This window comes from Triticum dicoccoides, chromosome 7B (assembly GCF_002162155.2).
Source record: "Triticum dicoccoides isolate Atlit2015 ecotype Zavitan chromosome 7B, WEW_v2.0, whole genome shotgun sequence".
Classification (NCBI taxonomy): Eukaryota; Viridiplantae; Streptophyta; class Magnoliopsida; order Poales; family Poaceae; genus Triticum; species Triticum dicoccoides.
In genome coordinates this window covers 502,336,925-502,356,269 of record NC_041393.1, presented here as the reverse complement: position 1 = coordinate 502,356,269, position 19,345 = coordinate 502,336,925, and the positions used below count along the sequence as shown (strand labels likewise).

The window sequence follows — 19,345 nt, the reverse complement described above, 5'->3', positions numbered from 1 at the left end:
TGTAATAAAAGGGGGTTGGCTGGCCTGTAATCGACACATCTTTTGACCACATTCCTAGCGGAGATCCAGTGCACTCTTGAGCACCCCACACGCGTTTCGTTTGACCCCGCGTGGGCTTGAAGAGGTGCCAAATGTATCGTTGGTGAGCCTGTTCCTGCATAACCGCGTAGGTTACCGCATGTAACCGCGCATGCTTCCTGCCCGGTTAGTTTGGCCACGCGTCCGCTAGAAGGGGGGGGGGGCAAATCGTGGGAGTTTATTGGCAAAAAGCTTTGCAAAAGCAAAGTGTGTGGAATGACTTAGAGCAGCACGTTCGACAATAAGTTTATCCATGGGTGATAAAGTCAAAGTTACATAGAAGGGTAATGATCGACACTCGAGTGCGATAATTTTGCGCTCCACAGGGCACACAGTTGAAGAAACGAACTGTGTGCAATAATGTCGAAGATCGTTGTCGAGTCCGCTATATAGATCGTTTGCGATGAGATCGATAGGGGAAACACATTCAAGAATGGTAAATAAAATCTAAGTCTATTGCATACTAAGGTCAAAATAGTACTAGCAATATACGAGTCTCATACGATGCCATTTCAACGATTGTAACACATAAACCCGAAATATTACAAGGTCCAAATTCCAGAGTTATATGGCTGAAATTCAAATATTACAAGGTTCAAACAGATATTAGAAATGAAATTCAGATCATGCAGCTACAGACGCCCGCGCTGATCAGCTAAACATGGACATAAGAGAGGTTCAAACTGATATTACCACTTGTAATGCTTGTTTTGAAACCTCATCATTTCTGCAAAGGGGTCAGCCATTGACATGTCATGTATGGGCTTGACATAATGACTTCTGATTACTCCGTCAACTGTTCAAAATGAAATTCTGCTTCTTTAGAGCCTTTTCCATTCCATTGCAGCTGTCGACGCTGATCAACAAACCATTTATTTTTGCTAAATAAATGTAGGCCAAACTTCATTACCTTTAGCACCCTTGCTCTAACAACAAAGAAGCTGATGAATATAATCTCCGGTAAGGTCCCTCGATAGGAGTTCAAAGTAATTTCTGAGAGATGTAAATCAAGGTACACTACAAGAAATATGTCAACTTGTGACCTTGATTATTGGTCACTGAAAGGTCATTTTTTTCCATTTGCGACATTTTTGTGACCAAAAACAGAAGGTCAAAAGCTTGCCATCGTAAACTGACATTCACGACCTTCTCTGTGAGAAGGTCATAGACGTTTATGACCAAAATATGCCCACTGTTTCGTTTTGGTCACTAGCAGCCGCCCCAGGCCACGTAGGCATCCGACGTGGCAATCTGATGTGGCACAAGAATCAGCTCGGTCCAATTCGGTATTTATATGGGCCGAGCCCATTTATAATTTTCCTATGATTTTTTTGTTAGCTTAATGGACCAAGCCCAACATTGCAGCCTTTTTATTTTTGGCCCATGGCCTTCATTGCAGCCTTTTTATTTTTGGCCCATGGCCTTTTTGTCTCAACAGTTTCATTTTTTTCTTTTTTTTGTTAGGGTCACATTCTTCATTTTCCAACTTAACGTAAATAAATACACAATATTTAAATTGGCGCAGAAAACACACAAAATACTTCAAATACCAGCCAGTGTTGCTGCTGTCAATACAGAGTTGCTATTGTACAAATAACTCTAACATACACTTTGCAAGCTCTACAAGTGTTATGTTCTTCAGCAAGTGTAGCAAGTTGTACAAATAACTCTAACATACAATAGTGGAAGTCATAGTTACATGCTCCACAAGTTCAATAACATGGTACTTTACAAGCTCTACAAGTGTTATGTTCTTCAGCATGGAGCTCCTTCGACAGCGATTACAAACTAGGCACCTGCTCTTCTTGCCACTGTGAGGAGGTGGATGCTCGCCATGGTGTGCTTGATGATGCACACGACCATGATCTTCTTGCCACTATTGCATCCGTGCGCTCGATGATGGGGGTACCAATGCATACAAGTAGAACAAAATTACCAGCATTAACCCACAACTTCAAGTACAAGCTAAGTATGTATCAAGTGACAACAAAAACAAGTTTATATGCTAGTACAAAATCACCATCATTAACAAATTTATATGAGAATAAAACAATCATCAGTACTAGATTAAACACAATGCTATCTTTTAGCAAACATAATATCTTGTTTTCATATTCTCAGTAGGCAAGTACAATCTGCTTCAACCCATGTTCTAAAAAAGATGTTTATCCTAGCTTAATACAAAATGAGCAGTTGCAATTCTAGCAACAATCTGAGAACACAGTCCTCTCGGTTTGAACAAGCCAGAGAACTAAACCCAAACCAGATCAGGACACGGAATTCACAAGGAAACTCATCGCAGTAACAATTCGAACAAACAACACAAGACAGAGGCGGACAGGTGATGGAACGGGACCAAGGCGCTTACCACGAAGACATGCCTGACGTCAGGGTGCTTCTCCCTGTACTCCTTCCTTAAGTTGTTCCTGCAAAGACGAAACACGCACCAAATCCTTGGTCAAGACGTGACTCCACACCACAGAAGCAACATGAATAGAACCAGGAACCAAGACTGGGACTCCACACCTCCAGAAGCAACATAAATTACAAGGCTATTCAGTAGTACCAATGAGCCTGTACATTTACTAAGTGGTTCTAAACATTCCCATCAAGTATATACAAATTAGTACATACTTTTCTGAATTATAGGATATAAGAAACAAAGTGAGCAACACATATTATTAATGCACTAGCCTGAAGAAATATCACTCGAGGCCTAAGAATGAGATAATGTTCACAGGGTGTTTATGCACTAATGAGCATTGACATTGGCTGAAGTAATTGTGAATCAAATGGATAGCAAATTAGGTACACAGGTCATATGGTCACTCATAAGAATTAGCATCCAAAGTTGAATAGCTAGTATACCTTGTTGCTTCACTCCAAGAGTGAAAGCAAGGAGGGTGTGCTGACAGGTCCAACCATCCTAGGAGAAACAGCCAGTGGTGGAGTCTTGATGAAATCAAGGTGTCCAGGGGCATCGATGACATTGCAGTAGTACTTGGTGGTCTCAAACTTCCACAGGGCAATATCAATGTTGATACCCCTCTCACGGTCAGCCTTCAGCTGGTCGAGCACCCACGCATACTTGAATGACCTCTTGTTCATCTCAGTGGCTTCCTTCTAAAACCTCTCGATCACACGCTTGTCAATACCTCCAAGCTTGTAGATCAGATGGCCAGTGGTGGTCGACATCGCCAATGACCACGATGTCGATGCAAGTCTTGTCCCTTGCCCATGGCTGAAACCGCAAGATCAAAGTAAACAAGTGTTAGGAGACAAGAAAACAGAACTAAGGGTAGTTGTCAAGCTTAACATATCAAATAAACTTATAGATACAAACTCGACGGGTTAAATCAGATAATGAGAAATTCAAGCAAATCAAGATGCAGGTACTAGTTAGATGCAATAAACTGTGCGTAGAACGAAAAGATGGTATGGCTGGATACATATAACAGAGAATGCAAGTGCAAATGCTTTTAATTCTGCTCACGACCCACAGATCCTAGAACCAAACAGAAGTAAAACAGAAATCTGACTAACAATAAATCCAAAAGCTTGCGGATGAGCATGAGCAACAGAAACTATAGATATCCTACATGTCAAGGCTACCGGCATGAGCAACTCCTTTAAATTACAGCCAAAAACAACTTGCATCAACGCATAAGAGTTTGAAACTAGATCTACACGCAGATTTACAGCTGCTAATAATAAGCTACTTCCTCTGTTCCAAATTATAAAATGTTTTGGTAGGCTAAAATAGCCTAACAAAACATCTTATAATTTGGGACGGAGGTACTCCCTCCGTCCATAAATACTTGTCATCAAAATGAATAAAAGGGGATGTATCTAGATGTATTTTAGTTCTACATACATCCCTTTTTGTCCATTTTGATGACAAGTATTTTCGGACGGAGGGAGTAGTAACACATAGAGAAACCCCTTGAGTTTAGGGATGAGAATCACATGCATCAGCACAAAATAAACACCTGCTAACCAATCTACCAACAGATTACGGCTATGTGTAAGAACAGAAGCAAAGCTTCTTCGACGAGCGTGGCGTACCACTCCGGCAGCTCCGGGCGTGTCGAGCGCTGCGCCCCAGGAACTCCAGCGCCGCCGCCATCGACTTCTCGGATGGCTTGTAGATCAGATGGCCAGTGGTGGTCGACATGGCCAATGACCAGGATGTTTATGTGTGTCTTGTCCTTACCGATGGGTGAAACTGCAAGATCAAAGTAAACAGGTGTTAGAACACAAGATACACAGAACAAAAGGTAGTTATCAAGTTGTAACATGGTGTCAAATAGCATCATAAGATACAAACTCAATGGGTTTAACTGTTATCCAAATTGAGTGGTGACAGAGTTTTATACAATACTACTAGGAAAATAGTAGTACAGGCAAGTAGTGTGTGTAATCCAAGGACAACTCTTAAAAACAAGAAGGATCTGCTTCGCCGGCACGCGCGAGTACTAGTCAGTCACTCATCTGGAGCTACATGGACATGACAAACCTAAGTAGTATCAAATGAATCAACCCTATCTAAGATTTGACCCTATCTTGTGAAAAATACAATACACATCAAGGCATGGACCATGTCCAGCGCAGATGAAGAAGATACCCTGTCCTAATGAATCAACCCTATATAAGATGTGACCCAATCTATCTGTCCCCTAAGCTAGAAGTAAACTACATGTGGCAATGAAATTCAGTATTCCTGGTTTGTAATTACAACTGCAATTGCATCCAACAAGCACAAGATTTCCAGCGTGGTGCACAATCAGAGAAGAGAGACATCACACTAATAAGGCAAAGTATCCCTAATTCAACTTGATTCAAGTTCACATGATATGCTAGCTAAATGAAAAGTGCAAGGCCTGAGGGATTCCTAAACTATTCAGAAAGAAAACGAGCTTCTATCGGAGCAGTCAGGCCAGGCCGCCACCACCTGGATGGCCTGAAGCAACTCGGAGAGGAAAGAAGCATAGAGTGTTGGGGCTTTCGTACCACCGAGAAGAGAAATCAGGATGAGTGGATCGCCTGCCCACTTCACTGCCGCCCAGCCGAGCAGAGAGAGAGAGAGAGAGAGAGAGGCTGCAGCTGGTCACCGCCGCGGACGGGATGGGGTCGAGGAGCTCCAGATGTGGACGCGGCGGAGGCCCGCGGGTGGGGGCGTGGAGGAGGACGACGGGCTGGCAGGCAGGAAGCTTAGCAAGTCAGACACCATGAAAGACGAGGCAAAAAACTGACTGAATCGAGGCCGATCTGAGAACCTGCTTGCCGAGGATGAGGAGGTCGGGGGTCTCCTGGAGCGCGAGGGCACGGAGAATCTCGGCAACAGCGAGCGGGAGGAGCGGGCGGCGGGGTCGGGGTCGGGGTCGTGGAGGACGTGGACGGCGCGGTCGGCGCCCATGGAAAGCGCAGTGCGGAGCGTGTCGGCGGCCTGCGCGGGACCGACGATGGCTGCGACGACCTCGGAGGCGGCGCCGGCCTCGCAGAACCGCAGTGCCTCCTCCACGGCAATCTCGCAGAAGGGGTTCATGGGGTGGGGTTGGGTGTCGGTGGCAACGCGGCGGATCCAGATTGGAGATGAATCGGTGGTGGAGGGGGCGCGGATCCAGAAGCAACGCGGCGGATCTGGCTGCCGCCTCCGCCTCACCTGCTGCTACTCGACCGGGGAGAGAAGGTGAGGAGGGGCGGCGGTGTGGGGGGAGGGCATAGGCCGGCGGCAGCGGCGGCGGTGATGTGGGTGGGAATCGAGACAGGAAGAGGTGGGTGGCAGCTGCGCGAGGGGAGGGGAGGGGAGAGGTGGATCGCTAGGGTTAGCTGTGTGACAGCGCGCACGAGAGAGAGAGCGGAGGGGTGGATGGACGGACGGATGGATGGATGGATGGATGGATGGACAGATGTTTGTCATGTCACTAATCCATGCCACAACTGGTTCCACCAATCAGAATTAAATATTTTTTCTCTTTTATAGTTTGTACCCTCTTATTCAGGCAAACATTTAACCTCTTATAGTTAGTTCAAATAAACCAGTATTTTGTACATGCGTGTATTTAGGCATGACAAACAATGTTGATTTGGGAGGTTTTCATTTTTTTTGCTCAAAAGAACCATTTTTCATTCTCTGAGTGACCAAAATGTGTTTTTTTGTGAAGGAACTACCATACATTTTTTGCAAAATGGCACAAAATCATTTTTCTAAAATATTAGTCTATATTTAATGTATAATTGAGCAAACAGTTGGGTGTCAAAAGCTTTTACTCACCTCTGGTGAAAAAGACAAATTCCTGCCGATTCAATAGGAAGCGGGTCAAATCTGAACTGCAGCTGCCTCATAGTTTGCTCTTTATTTTTTCCAAAAATCATTTATAGGTACATAACTATCTATTTAATCAGAGAAACACCAAAAAAAAATTCAAGATTCAACCACTAGATAGGAACGGTTATTCCCGCCATTTTGACCGCATTTTGAAACGGGCATAAAAAATTCAAAAAAATCAAAAAATTGGAAAACCTTCGCATTGTTTCATTATATGTGGCCAAGTTACCAGTAAAAATTATGAACTTGTAATATGGCAATTATTTAAAAAAAGTGTTCTCAGAGACGAGCTATCAAGTGTGAAGATTCATGACTTTCAAGCCAAATGATCAATCTTATGTCCACATTCATGGCATATTTTGTTCAAACGATCTCATATTATCCACAATGATGCATCTTAGAATTCCAAACAATGTTGCCTAAGGGAGTTTTCATTTTCTTTGGACGAAAAATTCATTTACCATTTTTCGAGTGCCCGAAATGAGGTTTTTTTTGTGAAGGACCTTCCATATATTTATTGCAAAATTGGACCAAATCAATTTTATAAAATACTAGGCCATATTTAATGCATAATTCAAAAAATGGTTGGGTGTCAAAAGTTTTGATCCACCTCTGGTGAAAAAGACAAATTCCCGCCGATTTAGTAGGAAGCGGGTCAAATTTGAACTGCAGCTGCCTCATAGTTTGGTCTTTATTTTTTCCAGAAATCATTTCTAGGTACATAAGTATCTATTTAATCAGAGAAACACAAAAAAATTTCAAGATTCAACCACTATCTAGAAACGGTAAAGCCCGCCGTTTTAACCGCATTTTGAAACGGGCATAAAAATTCAGAAAAACATCAAAAAATTGGAAAACCTTCGCATTGTGCCATCATATGTGACCAAGTTTTCAGGAAAAATAATAAACTTGTAATACAGCAATTATTTTTAAAAAGTGTTCTCAGAAATGAGTTATGATGCGTCAAGATTCATGGCTTTCATGCCAAATGATCAATCTTATGGCCACATTCATGGCATAGTTTGTTCAAATGATCTAATATTGTGCATAATGGTGCATCTTGGAATTCCAAACAATGTTGCCTAAGGGACTTTTCATTTTCTTTGCACGGAAAATTCATTTTCCCATTTTTGAGTGCCCGAAATGAGATTTTTTTGTGAAGGAACTACCAAATAATTGTTGCAAAAATGGACCAAATCAATTTTATAAAATACTAGGCCATGTTTAATGCACAATTTACAAAATGGTTGGGTGTAAAAAGTTTTGATACACCTCTGATGAAAAAGACAAATTCCCACGGATTTAGTAGGAAGCGGGTCAAATTTGAACTGCAGCTGCCTCATAGTTTGCTATTTATTTTTTCCAAAAATCATTTATAGGTACATAAGTATCTATTTTATCATAGAAACACCAAAATCTTTCCAAGATTCAACCACTAGCTAGGAACGGTCAAGCCCGTTGTTTTGACCGCATTTTGAAACGGGCATAAAAAATTCAAAAAAATCAAAAAATTGGAAAACCTTCGGATTGTGTCATTATATGTGACCAAGTTTCTAGGGAAAATAATAAACTTGTAATACAGAAATTATTTTAAAAAAGTGTTCTAAAAAATGAGCTATCATGCAAGAAGATTCATGGCTTTCAAGCCAAATGATCAATCTTATGGCCACATTCATGGCATAGTTTGTTCAAATAATCTAATATTGTGCACAAGGGTGCATATTGGAATGGAAAACAATGTTGCCTACGGAAGTTTTCATTTTCTTTGCACGGAAAATTCATTTTCCATTTTCTGAGTGCTTGAAATGAGTTTTTTTTTGAAGGACCTACCATATATTTGTTGCAAAATTGGACCAAATCAATTTTATAAAATACTAGGCCATATTTAATGCACAATTGACAAAATGGTTGGGTGTCAAAAGTTTTGATCCACCTATGGTGAAAAAGACAAATTCCCGCCGATTCAGTAGGAAGCAGGTCAAATTTGAACTGCAGTTGCCTCATAGTTTGCCATTTATTTTTTCCAAAAATCATTTCTAGTTACATAAGTACCTATTTAATCATAAATACATGGTTTGGTGGCGATATGTCGAGGTTTGGACGGTGGGCGAGGGCCCCAACTCTAGAGCGCGTAAACTCGCATGCTCGCCGCGTGGTCATCGCGTGACCGTGGCGTTGCCATGTGTTCTGGGCGGCCTAGGCATGTCTAGTGGGTTGGGCACTCCCTAGGTAGGTTCTAGGAAGAAAATCACAACATAAGATTCTCACGAGGAGACCGATCGATGCTCAAACATGAATAAGCAGCCAAGTGTTTGATTAGCGGTACGGGAAATGCACATGGCTAATGGGTGTGAGTTTTGGCTAAGGATGATCAGTTACTAAGAAGACCATCTTCACAAATTTTCAGCTCAAATGGAGGAGCCTAGGTGGTACTTGCTTTGCAAAGTACCACACTGGACATAAATACGAATGTTGAAGCTGGGCTCAAAATAATGAATGGATTGAGCTGGCATTTGGTGGAGGATGGTTATTTGGGTAGAGGAAAGCACTATAGAAAATGGATACCATTTGGACATGCCAAAATGGTACTTCCTTCACAAAGTGCTGCTCTGAACAGAATAGGAAAATGAATATTGTTGAGTTATTTTTGAACTAGGCATGGAAGGTTTTTGACATATTTGATGAAGATATGATCCAAACAATTTATGAGATTTTTTGGGGAATTTTTGGAATAACAGAAATATAGGTTGCTTCACAACCTAGGGCAAAAATTGACACATGGACATGACACATAGGCAAAACTGATGAGATGGCGCCTAGTCATCACAACCCACCACAATCTACAAGGCTATGACCATCTATATTGGTCGTTAACAACTAGAAATAAGGCAGCAGACCAGCACTGTTTGCTTTATGACCATTTCGTGTAAGGAAATTACGACTTTTCTGACCAAAATGGTCGCAATGGTTTAGGGTTTGGAGCCCCCCGAACAGCTTTTGACCAATTGGTCTCAAATGGTCATAGATCTATGACCAATTCTTCTAGGGTCACTGAAAGAAGGTCACTACTTGACATATTTCTTGTAGTGGTATTCGATATGATTGTTATATTGTATCACATTATCCACCACCGGGCCTAATCTTATCTGCAAAAGAAGAGAAAGTATTAGTGCCCACATGCAGTTTTGAACACTACTACAGGGCAATTTGGTTTGCAGGATTTCTAAAATACACTAATAGAGTGACGTGCCATCTTTGATCCTACATGATTAACATGGACATTTGATTACAATCTAGAAAAATGTAGGCTTCTTCTCAAGAGGTTGGAGTGGATGGAAATTTCCATATGAAAACTAGTACAGATAAATCCAAAGGAGAAATGATTATGGATTGTAACCATATGAATCAAGCAGCCAATATGGGGGGAAAACATGTATGTACTGAAATCTTTGGTAATTCCTTCAGAAATCATAGTACATTGTCACTGTAAATTTGGGAAAAGGTACCAAAAATTAAACTCCCTTATGATTAACATTTAATAGGAAAGGAGCATCACCTTGATATATAACTTCTCCAGGCACGAAAAACATCTTAGGAAACTGTTAACTTGGTCCAGGTTGGGGCCGATTGATTCTAGTGCCAAGACCTTCACTGCGCGTAGATTCGGGGTCAAGCTTTTTGAAATCATTTTCTGGATGACAAACGAACATACATCTTCAAAAATTGAAATAATGTTAATTAAAAGAAGGAGAGGAAAGAAGGCGACTGTTGTACTGATACATCTCCAATGTATCTATAATTTTTTTATTGTTTCAATCTATTATATTATCCATCTTGGATGTTTTATATGCATTTATATGCTATTTTATATTATTTTTGGGACTGACCTATTAACCTAGATCCGAGTACTAGTTTCTATTTTTTTCCTTGTTTTTGAGTTTTACAGAAAAGGAATATCAAACAGAGTCCAAATGAACTAAAAATTAACGGTGATTTTTTATGGACCAGAAGAAGCCCCAGAAGCAAAAGAGTTGGGCCAGAAGGGTCCCGAGTCAAAGATAACAATGGAGGGTGCCCCCACTCCCCTAGGGCATGCCCCCTTCCTTGTCGCTGACTCGTGGACGCCCCTGACGTGAAACCAACGCCAAACATTCCTATAAATACCAAAACCCCAAGAAATGAACCTAGATCGGGAGTTCCACCGCTGCAAGCCTCTGTAGCCATGAAAAACCAACCGGGAGCCTGTTCCGGCACCCTGCCGGAGGGGGAAACCATCACCGGTGGCCATCTTCATCATCCTGGGTCTCCATGACGAGGAGGGAGTAGTTCACCCTCCGGGCTGAGGATATGTACCCGTAGCTATGTGTTTGATCTCTCTCTCTCTCTCTCTCTCTCTCTCTCTCTCTCTCTCGTGTTCTTGATTTGGCACGATCTTGATGTACCGCGAGCCTTGTTACTATAGTCGGATCATATGGTGTTTCTCCCCCTCTACCTTCTTGTGATGAATTTAGTTTTCCCTTTGAAGTTATCTTATCGGATTGAGTCTTTAAGGATTTGAGAACAGTTGATGTATGTCTTGCATATGAATATGTGTGGTGACAATGGGATATTCACGCGAACCACTTGATGTATGTTTTGGTGATCAACTTGCGGGTTCCATGACCTTGTGAACTTATGCATAGGGGTTGGCACACATTTTCGTCTCAACTCTCCGGTGGAAATTTTGGGGCACTCTTTGAAGTTCTTTGTGTTGGTTTGAATAGATGAATATGAGATTGTGTGATGCATATCGTATAATTAAACTCGAAGGTACTCGTGGTGACAATGGAGTGCCTAGGTGACATTAGGGTTTTGGTTGATGTGTATCTTAAGGTGTTATTTTAGTACGAACTCTAGGGCTGTTTGTGGCACTTATAGGAATAGCCCAATAGATTGATCAAAAAGATAACTTTGAGGTGGTTTCGTACACTACAATAATCTCTTTCTCCGCTATTAGTGACTTTGGAGTGACTCTTTGTTGCACGTTGAGGGATTGTCATATGATCTGATTATGTTATCATTGTTGAGAGAACTTGCACTAGTGAAAGTATGAACCCTAGGCCTTGTTTTCAAGCATTGCAATACCATTTTTTCTCACTTTTTGTTACTTGCTACCTTGCTGTTTTTATATTTTCAGATTACAAAAACTTATATCTACCATCCATATTGCACTTGTATCACCATCTCTTTGCTGAACTAGTGCACCTATCCAATTTACCATTGTATTGGGTGTGTTGGGGACACAAGAGACTCTTTGTTATTTGGTTGCAGGGTTGCTTGAGAGAGACCATCTTCATCCTACGCCTCTCACGGATTGATAAGACTTAGGTCATCTACTTGAGGAAAATTTGCTACTGTCCTACAAAACTCTACGCTTGGAGGCCCAACACGAGTCTACAAGAAGAAGGTTGCGTAGTAGACATCAAGCTCTTTTCTGGCGCCGTTGCCGGGGAGGTTAGTGCTTGAATGTACATCTTTAGATCTTGTAGTTGAATCTTTTCTTGTTTTATCACTAGTTTAGTTATAAAAGAAAACGAGAAAAAAATTGGAATTGAGGTTGCCTCATATGCTTCATCTTTTTAATGTCTTTCATGAAAATGATGGAAAGGAAAATTATGCTCAAGTATTAGAAGAAGAAGTCTATAAAATGTTTGGCACTAAATATATGAATGATGAGCATGATTGCAATATTATTAGTATGAATTCTTTGAATATCCATGATGCTAATGATATGCAAAGCCACAAGCTTGGGCATGCTATGTTTGATGAAGATGATATTTTTTGTCCCCCAAGTTTTGATGAGCAAATTTATTATGATGATAGCATGCCTCCTGTTTATGATGGTTATATTGATGAAACTGGGTTTGGAATAGTGTCAACTTTAGGAAGTAATGATCCCACTATTTTGGAGGGTGTTGAATCTTACAATAATGATAAAAGTGGATTTGGAGAGGTCATGACTTTATTTAGTGATGAATCCACTATTTCAGAAGAGGTTCCAATTGATTATGAGAACAAAGTTGCATCTATGATGATTATTGTGATGACATGTATGCTATAAAGAATAATGATAACCATGAAACTTTTCATCTTGATTTTAATTTTCAATTGGATTATGCCTCACATGATAGTTATTTTTTTGAGTTTGCTCCCACTATTCCGAATGAGAGGAATTTTGCTTATGTGGAGAGTAGTAAAATTTATGTGCTTGTGCATCATGAGAATAATGCTTTATGTGATAGCTATATTGTTTAATTCATTCATGATTCTACTGGAAATTACTATGAGAGAGGAATATATGATTTTACATATTGCAATAATATCAAGTTTCCTCTCTATGTGTTCAAAGTTTTGAAGTCATGCCTGTTTTGCCTTCCTATGCTAGTTGATTCTTGTTCCCATCAGTTGTTTGCTCACAAAATCCCTATGCATAGGAAGTGGGTTAGACTTAAATGTGCTTGCCACATATGTTTCATGATGCTCTCTTTGCGTTTCAATTATTTACTTTTAAGAGAGCATCATTGAAATCATCATGCCTAGCTAGAAAGGCATTAAAGAAAAGCGCTTGTTGGAAGACAACCCAACACCATTACCTACTGTTTTTGTGTGTTCACATGATGAAGCTACTGTATTAATCATGTTTTATATCTTTTGTTTCAATAAAGTGCCAAGTAAGACCTTTGGGATGGTCTATGGTGATAGTTAACTTGATTCTGTGCAAAAACAGAAACTTTTGTTCGCAGTCCAGGAATTTTGAAAATTCACTAGAACATGCTTTTGATCTTGATTTTTTACACATGATTGATATACAAATTGCCTATATTGTCCTAATTTTTCAATTTTTTTGAAGTTACAGAAGTATACGAAGTTTCCTGATTACTACAGACTGTTCTGTTTTAAACATATTCTGTTTTTCATGTGTTGTTTGCTTATTTTGATGAATCTATGAGTAGTATCAGAGGGTATGAACCATGGAGAAGTTGTAATACAGTAGATATAACACCAATATAAATTTAGAATGAGTTCACAACAGTACCTAAGTGGTGATTTATTTTCTTATACTAACGGAGCTCATAAGATTTTCTGTTGAGTTTTGTGTTGTGAAGTTTTCAAGTTTTGGGTGAAGTTTCAATGTACTACAAAATAAGGAGTGGAAAGAGCCTAAGCTTGGTGATTCCCAAGGCCCCCAAGGTAATATTAAAGGAATACCCAAGCACCTAAGCTTGGGGATGCCCCGGATGGCATCCCCTCTTTTGTCTTCAATCCATCGGTAAATTTACTTGAGGCTATATTTTTCTTCACCACATGGTATGTGTTTTGCTTGGAGCGTCATTTAATTTTATTAGTATTTGCTTGCTATTATTTAGAGTAATTTTTTTCATCTTTTATTTCAATAAAAATTTCAAGTATAGCCTTTACCATGCTTATTTTGCAAGTCTATATGTTGCTGTTTTGAAAACAGAAAGTTTGTTGTTATGTTTCAAATATTAGTGAATAGTCCGAACATGATAAAATCTTGAAATTTTTACACAATGAGTAAAAATAAATTATCTACAGTGTGGTAATTTTTCAGAATTTTTGGCGTTAAAGAAGTATGATTCCTCCTGCATTCTTTACAAACTATCCTGTTTAGACAGACTGATGTTATGTTTGCATTGTTTGCATATGTTTGCTTGTTTAATGATTCTATTTGAGGATACGAGTGTTAAATATGCAGAGGCATTTAGTAGGCAATATCAAATTATAATTTTAGTGATTTTCTATAGTAGAGAATGATAAGGTTTTGCATGGATTTATACTAATTTATCTCACGAGTTCTTGTTGAATTTTGTGTGGATGAGGCTTTTAAGATTTAGAGAAATTGTGATATGAAAGGAATTAAGGAGACACAAAAGCTCAATCTTGGGGATGCCCAATGCATCCCAAGTTAATATTTCAAGAAGTCTCAAGTATCTAAGCTTGGGGATGCCCCGGTTGGCATCTCACCTTTCTTCTTCAACAACTATCGGTCAGTTTTGGTTGAGCCTAAGTTTTTGCTTCTTCACATGATATGTGCTATCGTTGCAATGTCATTTTTTTGCTTGCTATTTGAATAAAGTACTTAATATCTAAAATTTTATTTATGAGAAGGATTCTTAACATAGTTGCATAATTATTCAACTACTCATTGTGCTTCACTTATATCTTTTGGAGTAGTTTGTTATTTGCTCTAGTGCTTCACTTACATCTTTTTAGAGCACGGAGGTGGTTCTATTTTGAAGAAATTGATGAACTCTCATGCTTAGGTTATGAATTTAGTCCTAATATGATGGGCATCCAAGAGGGATATGATAAAAACTTTCATATTAAGTGCATTGAATACTATGAGAAGGTTGATTCCTTATGATTGTTTTGAGATATGAGGATGATGATATTAGAGTCATGCTAGTGAGTAATTATGGATTGTAGAAATACTTGTGTTAAAGTTTGTGATTCCCGTAGCATGCACGTATGGTGAACCGTTATGTAACGAAGTCGGAGTATGATTTATTTATTGATTGTCTTCCTTATGAGTGGCGGTCGGGGACGAGCGATGGTCTTTTCCTACCAATCTATCCCCCTAGGAGCATGCACGTAGTACTTTGTTTCGATGACTAATAGATTTTTGCAATAAGTATGTGAGTTCTTTATGACTAATGTTGAGTCCATGGATTATACGCACTCTCACCCTTCCACCATTGCTAGCCTCTCTAGTACCGTGCAACTTTCGCTGGTACCTTACACCGACCTTATACCTTCCTCAAAACAACCAACATACCTACCTATTATGGCATTTCCATAGCCATTCCGAGATATATTGCCATGCAACTTCCACCATTCCGTTTATTTTGACATGCTTCATCATTATCATATTTCTTTGCATGATCATGTAGTTGACATAGTATTTGTGGAAAAGCCACCGTTCATAATATTTATACATGTCACTCTTGATTCATTGCACATCTCAGTACACCGCTGGAGGCATTCATATAGAGTCATATTTTGTTCTAAGTATCAAGTTGTAATTCTTGAGTTGTAAGTAAATAAAAGTGTGATGATCATCATTATTAGAGCATTGTCCTAGTGAGGAAAGGATGATGGAGACTATGATTCCCCCACAAGTCGGAATGAGACTCCGGACAAAAATAAAAATAAAAAATAAAAAAGGCTAAAAAAATGAGAGTGCCAAAAAAACAAAAAATGAGAGAAAAATAGAGAAGGGGCAATGCTACTATCCTTTTTCCACACTTGTGCTTCAAAGTAGCACAATGATCTTCATGATAGAGAGTCTCTTATGTTGTCACTTTCATATAGTAGTGGGAAATTTTCATTATAGAACTTGGCTTGTATATTCAATGATGGCCTTCCTAAAATTGCCCTAGGTCTTTGTGAGCAAGCACTACAAAAAAAATACACTTCCGTGATGATACGTGTTTGTCACAGTAGGTCACGATTTTTGTCATGCATGTACATCCATGATGATTTTATGACAGAATCAAGATAGTCATACCTGTGCTGTCGTAGAAGTGTTCCATGACATTACCAAAATTATCATCATGGAAGTGTTCACTTCCATGACGATAAATCGCACGTCATGGAAGTGCTTTCGTCAAGGGTGACCGACACGTGGCATCTAAGGATGGCAATTTTACCCATGGACATGGATACCCATGGATATCCGACCCGAATGGATAGGGTTTGGGTATGCTTTTGTGCCCATGGGCGATGCCCAAACCCAACCCGATTACTCGCGAATAGGGCATGGATATAATCTTGTACCCATGGGTATACCCAAACCCGACATGATAGTATTACTTAATGGAAAAAATCTGCTATCCCTACCCCAATGTCACATGTTCCACTGCAATATAACACTTTGTTATGTAAAGCATGCAACAGAAATTGGGCAATCCTCGTCGTAACTTTTATTAGTTGACATTCAATCCCCACCGTAACGTACTCCAGCGCCCCGTTCCCTTATTTTTATCTCCTCATCATTCTCATCTTTCAAAAAAATACTAAATGATAGTAGGTTGTTAGTGGACTTTGATTTACTATAAGTGATGCTTAGCTTGCCACGAGGTGAAGAATGGAAGAGCTTATCTCCTTATGTTAACAATTTTATATGTCTTATTTATATGTCTTGAGAGGACCCAATGGATATCCAGTGGGTATGTATATCCATCGGGTTTGTACATGGACATAATTTTTCATCCATGGATTTTTTCATGGGCGGGCAAAGACTGTCTGAATGGATATGGATATGGATTTGATATTGTTCAACCCGATCTAAACCCGACCCATTGCCATCCTTAGTGGCATCCACCGTAACAGGTCGCCGTTAAGCTATTGAGTACGGTTTTGGATCCGATAACCCTCTAACAGCTACGACCAATGGGGATTTTCCATGTGTAAATTTCTCATTGGCCGGAGGAACCACGTGTGCGCTCACCGTTGGGACAGATGTCATCCACTCATTTGACCAGAGGCGCCTATGATACGTCGACACGTGGCACAACCCAACAGAGGCCCATTCCGCTGAAAAGGCCGGCCCATTTGACTTGGTCAAAAGGTAGCGGGCTGGCCCATAGAAAGCTTGTTAACAACGTGTTTGCATATAGCCTATTTTCAACCCGCTAACTCACGACCCGTTACGGCCTACCGGAATGTGGCCCAATAGCGTCATCTGGGCCATCCAATATGATTCCAGCCCGTTGTAACTTCCGGCCCATGTATTGCCCATGACGTCTTTCGGCCCATATGAGTCCCTTTGTAACTCTTGGCCCATTAACGACCCGTGGTGAAACCGGCCCGTAATGAATAGTGTATCGCTTTATACCCATTAACGGCCCATTATTCCATTGGGTCGTTTCCAGCCCGTGTTACCTTTCGGCCTTCTCAGGGCCCATTTATTCCTGGGCTCATTTCCAGCATTCGGTTACTTACGACCCATTACTGGCCTTTTCTGCTTGTGGGCCAAATTCAGCCCGTGGTTACAGTTGGCCCGTTTGTGGCCCGTTAATCCGTTGGGCCGTTTTCATAGCATCATCAAATACAACCTATTAACGGCCCGTTATGGTCAAGCCATAAAACGTACGATTTCCACTCTAGCCCATTTACGGCCCATTTTGCGGACCGGTATTGGTCCACGAATAGTATGGCCCATGTTTGGTGAAACAATGATACGACCTATACAAGGCCCATAGATTAGACGACCTGTAGAAGGCCCATGGATCCTACGGCCCGTAGAAGGCCCATGGATCTTATGGCCCGTAGAAGGCCCATTGATCATCCGGCCCGTAGAAGGCCCATGGATCATACAACCCTGGGAGGGCCATGGTCACTAGAAAAGGTAGCAGGACCATGGTTACAATAGTCCGTGTGTTGCCATGATTATTATGGCCTAGTTATAAAAATAGGCCACCAGAAAAACACGGAAAAAGAACTGCAGTGACTACAAGAAAACAACTAAACAAGATAATAAGGAAATAAATAAGCAAGCAACTAACGCTAGGCTATTACGGCTATTACACATATTACATCCACTGGGCATCAAAGTTTGCCACCAGTGCAAATATAGGGAACAAAGCAGCATATTACATACACTTGCCGTCTAAATTGCCCAGCAGCAAATAAACGTGGCAGCAAAACAAGTCCATAACTGAAACAACTTCAGAAGAGCTCAAGAAACGTTGTCCTGGGTATCCACCATGCTGGCAATAAGCTTAGCAAGCTTATTATCTTTGTCCCGTTTGGCACTAAAATCCTCATACGCTTGGTGTTGCACAAGAAAGTATGCATCCGAATGCTCCAGGGACATCCGCAGTCCTTCGGCTTCTTATCTCAGCACCGCTGATCGATGTCTTTTAGCTTGTACTTGAGACTCAAGAAACCGAACTAATTCAGACAGTGAGTTTGAATAGCTTGTGCCAGCGGTAGTGGCCAGTAACTCGAACACTAAACAAAGACATGACTTTGGGGTTGTCTCACTGTCTTCAAGATAGTTTTCCTTAGCTGTTTTATCAGCTTTGTTGGAGACTAACAAGGATGTCTCACTATCCTGAACCTTATCTGCATTACTTCCTTTACCATTGCTTAATAAGGCACTCTTCCCCAATATTCTGTCAGCATTCTAAAAGAAGAAACAAGCAGACACGTAACAGGTTTAGCATGTACTAGTATATGAAACTCATTTCAGTGAACCAGTTCATTAGTAAGGCAGACATGATTAAACTACCAAGTCTTCTATTTCCAAGTAGTACATAATAAAAGCATCAAACAAACATATATATATATATATATATATATGTCCTATGGTCACTGCATTGTGTTGTCAAATCAAAATAGAGACACTGTTCAAATCATATCAGTTCAAGACAAAGCAGCACTAAAAGAATACAAAGCTTGGGAAACTGCACGGCACAACAAGATTTCAGATGGGTACCACGGGTCTACATGTACAACAGGACTATTGGCTTTGTTGTGATGCGATAATGTGCATGATATGAGAAGTCAACTGTATACGCAATTGAAATTGAAATAAGTAGAGCTATTTATAAGAGAAAACCTGTTAAAGAAACATGCGTAAGCATACCTGTTGTGCCATTAGAGTTTCCATTGGATCCTTCAATTTAAAAATAACTTTGTATGAGTAAACACAGTGATACAAGAGCAAAGTAGTATGTAGGATATCAATGGAATCTTAAATGAGAACAATTATTCTTCAAGTTTAAGCACTTGTTCTACATGAATAGAGTATAGTAAGATGCAGGAATATAGTACTTAAAAATAAAAAATGAGCTCATAGACCTTACCACATTCTTGGTTCAGGACCAGTACAGAACAAGCCATTCCCGGTCATCATCTAATAAATGTGTCTTA

General features: G+C 40.2%; 1 long non-coding RNA gene and 1 pseudogene across 1 annotated transcript; both read right to left on the bottom strand.

The window, feature by feature from the left end:
• Positions 1-1,602: 1,602 nt before the first annotated feature.
• LOC119337925 lies at positions 1,603-5,293 on the bottom strand. Its single transcript, XR_005163699.1, has 5 exons — positions 5,089-5,293; positions 4,144-4,303; positions 2,947-3,319; positions 2,447-2,504; positions 1,603-1,954 (listed from the first exon to the last, which is right to left on the bottom strand). It is a non-coding gene; the product is annotated as an uncharacterized LOC119337925 (long non-coding RNA).
• A 4-nt stretch (positions 5,294-5,297) lies between these two features.
• On the bottom strand, positions 5,298-5,923 carry LOC119339042 (annotated as a pseudogene).
• Between the last annotated feature and the right edge of the window lie 13,422 nt (positions 5,924-19,345).